General features: G+C 42.5%; 1 pseudogene; it reads right to left on the bottom strand.

Annotated features, from left to right (window-relative positions):
- Positions 1-1,261: 1,261 nt before the first annotated feature.
- LOC148092632 (cytochrome b-c1 complex subunit 9 pseudogene) lies at positions 1,262-1,523 on the bottom strand (annotated as a pseudogene).
- Positions 1,524-3,670: the final 2,147 nt, after the last annotated feature.

Genomic DNA, 3,670 nt, shown 5'->3' with positions numbered 1-3,670 from the left:
CTGCTGAGATGCTTGAAAGTATATTTAATCCCATCTATTTCTCTAGCTTCACAAATTGATTTTTGCCTCAGTTCAATTGATAGTCATTTTTGCTCATGTTTTATTGGCCAAAGCAAGACATGGCCATGCCTACTTCAAAGTGCCACCCTTCCATGTACAGAGATGGAGAAGAGGACTGGAACACAAAGATAGTCACACGGGTAATAGTGAAAATTATCTATAATAAATGCAAAGCATCCCACTCTTGGCATATACAAATTGTTCAATAAATGGTGACTTTTTATTATAGTTAGTTGTTTTCAATGTTAGCTTTAGTGTTTGAAATAAACCCAATTGCTAGTCTTTAAAAAATTTATATTTCCATAATAATTAGGACCTACTATTAGAGAGCCAGAAGGAATCTTTATGACTGAAGGAAGGAAATAAGTAATTCTGACATGTTAGACAGTGCTCTTTCCTGGTAAAATGATTATCAAAGTCTATTCCTCCCACCTTGGGGCTCTCTTTCAACAAACAGAGAAGCATCAGACTCCTATTTTGCTGGTCCAGTTGTTCAAGGTATTTCATTATAACTCATATCTTTGTCAGATGCACATACATGAAACCTACCCTATGCTACTTCTACCCTAAAGAAGTCAAGACTTTTGCATTTTATGGTAGAAGGTCAATCTGAAGAGGCATAGCACAGGCTGATTCATGCTACAAGGAATCATTCTTGCATTTACCCCAATGACTAATATGTGTGTATGGAATCTAGTCAGATTTCACATGTCCTTATTTTATGGACACCAATGACCCGAGAGCCCCTAGCACCTTGAAAACTACCCAAGTGGCCAAATGGTTAAAAAGAAAAGAATTATTCTCTATTCTGTCATATCCTCTCTTTCAAACAAAAGGATGGCACTCTCTTTAATCTTTTTATCTTTCCCATTCATCTGTCCTAGATTCTGTTCATTTAGGATTTCTTTTTGTATCTGAAAACTAGGCACTTAAATCATATTAATATCATAATTCTCTCTAGTTATATATTTATCTTTACAGGGCTATTGTGCAAAGCCACTCCTTGTTATAAGACATGCTGTATGCTGTATGTACTCTGCAAGAGTATTTTTGTGTGTGTTTTTCTTCAAGGACAGTTTATATTTATTTGCTGATGACTCTGACTAAACATACTTCAAACATAGCAGAAGTTAAAGAGTCTGTCAGGTGAAGCCATTTCATACCAACAGCTAAAAGTGGTCCATGGACAGTGACATGGGTGTCATCTCAAGCTGCACCTTGGCTCTGGGCAAACAGCTGGTGGGTGGGCCTGGGTCATCTGGCCTTGATGGGAACCTCCGAGGAACTGGTTCTCATGCTTGTGCTTGATGTGTTTCCACAGCTTTCTCTGATTGATGTTCCCGTAGATCCTCGATCTAGGGCGAGCTGGAAGAGCAGGACGCCCAGGGCGATGGTAAGGGCAGAGGTGGAGGGTCTGTGGCACAGAGGGAGTGCAATCTCCCACCTACCATCAGAGCTGCCATGTTTCTCCACTGCCAGAGCAGTGGCATGTGCCTTTTTTTTTTTGTAATGGCTTTGATTTTAGAGAGAGGAAGGGAGAGAAAGAGAGAGAGAAACACCAATGATGAGAGTCATTGATTGGCTGCCTCTTGCACGCCTCCTATTGGGGATCAAGCCTGCAACTTGGGCATGTGCCCTGACCGGGAATCGAACCCCAAGCTCCCGGATCCTAGGTGGATGCTGAACTGCTGAGCCACTCCAGCTGGACTATTTCAATTTTTGCATCTCTGGGTCTCTCTCAGGCTGTCATTGTTTCATCAGCTCTCTGACTCCCTTGGAATCTTCTAGGAGCCTTTCTTTATGGGTGGCATCCTGCAGGACATTGGCAGTGGTTTCAGCTTCTGCAAGCCAGGCAAGAAGCTTCTCCAGGTCCAGGGGGAACAGTTGCAGTAATATGTAAGTTCCTTCCAAAGCAGCCTCGCGCTCGTTCGCTCTTTTCAGAATGCTTGCCCAAGAGGCATTGATGTTCTCTGTTATCATGTGTACTTTTCTGGTATTGTCTGCAGAATAACCCCAGAGAAGTTTCAGTGCCAAGTCATTTGCAACATCGACCTGTACCTTCCACTGGTGGAGGTCTCTGGCCAGCTGCTTGGTTTCCTTGATTTTCTTTTGGATGGCATCCGCTGTGTAGGGCCCTCCTTCCATGACTCCAGCTTGGCTCTGGCCTGCCCCAAGGTCTGCTCATCCTCTTCCTTAGCTTCCAGCCACTGTGTTGAGTCCTTGAACATTTCATTCAACCGTTGCCTCTGGTTCTGCAGAGGTTCATGTACTTCATCCCACTGATTCTGAATTCTTTCAGTTCGATCAGTAATGATTGCCCCAGCCTCTTGATTGCTGGTCTTGTTTTTCAAATTCTGGGCAGCAGGAATGAGTTCTTCCAATTGGGGGCACCTCTGTTCCAAATCTTGCAGCATAGCCTTCTGCTTCATGATCATCTTGTTGATGTCTTCAAGATTACCCATCACCCTCTGTGATTTTATAACTCTATCAAGCAGAAACAGCCACTCAATAAGTTTTGTCCAAGCCTGGTTGAAATCTGCTAGGGCAGGTACCTCCAACAGCAAGGTAGAGGGCATTTCTAGTTTGGAGATGGCAGTTTCCTTGGTAACCACAGGTTGTGTCACCAGACTAACAGTCTGACTAGGAGAGGCTCCCACAGTAGCCAGGCCAGGGGATGGGCCAGGCTGCTTTGCCCTCAGCTCTTGAAGTAACTGGGTTCCCGCCTTCCACTCAGAGCTCAGATCTTCTAACTTCCTCTTCACTGGCTGAGTGGCTGGTTTTTCCTTGTACAAATGCTGCCCTTTAGGCAAAATCCCTTCCTCATCCAGTTGCTTAGCTTGAACTGCTACTTCTCTTTCCTTAATGTCAAATGGTCCTGTTTGATTTGGTTGATTGTAAATTTCCAACTGATTCCTAATAAGAAACAGCCACAGAAGCAGATGATTTAATTGCCCTTTGAGCTTTCCCAGATCTTTAATGTGAGTCTCAATCTCTCCTTGTTTTGCTGGTAAAACCAAGTTTCTGCTTTAACCGTGTCACCAAAATGGTTATAACCTTGACAAGTTATAACTTCTGAGCCTCAATTTTCTATATTGAAAAAATGAATGAGTAGGTTCCATGCTACGGTCATAACTTCATAAGTGTTGTATTCTCTCTGTGAAATGCTTCCTTACCACTCCCTACCCCCAAACATTTACTGCTAATTTCTGTTATCTTAAGTCTCATTTCAGGTATTACTTCCTACAAAAAGTTACCCTACTCTCAACCCAAAAAAGATTATATGCCATGTCCCGGGACTCACAAAATAACTATATAGCTCCATCATTGTAGTTAAAACATTGTTAGTCCTTGTTTTGTATACATTTGTTTATATATCCACCTACCCCACTATAGTATATACTTCCGGAGAGACAAGTCAATGTCTAATTCATCTTTGAAGTGCTTGGAAATACATGTAAGATGAATGGGTGAGTGGGTGGGTGGGTGGGTGGGCGAGTGGATGGATGGATGGATAAGTAAATAAGTGAGTAAAGTAGATGATTTACCCAAATTCCTTCTATCTCAAACTTTTACTACTCTAACTATATATCAGGGACAGAGAGAGTTGGAG

Source organism: Miniopterus natalensis, chromosome 8, assembly GCF_054644295.1.
Source record: "Miniopterus natalensis isolate mMinNat1 chromosome 8, mMinNat1.hap1, whole genome shotgun sequence".
Lineage (NCBI taxonomy): Eukaryota > Metazoa > Chordata > Mammalia > Chiroptera > Miniopteridae > Miniopterus > Miniopterus natalensis.
Note: the sequence above shows the minus strand (reverse complement) of the source record. Positions and strands in the feature narration are given on the sequence as shown.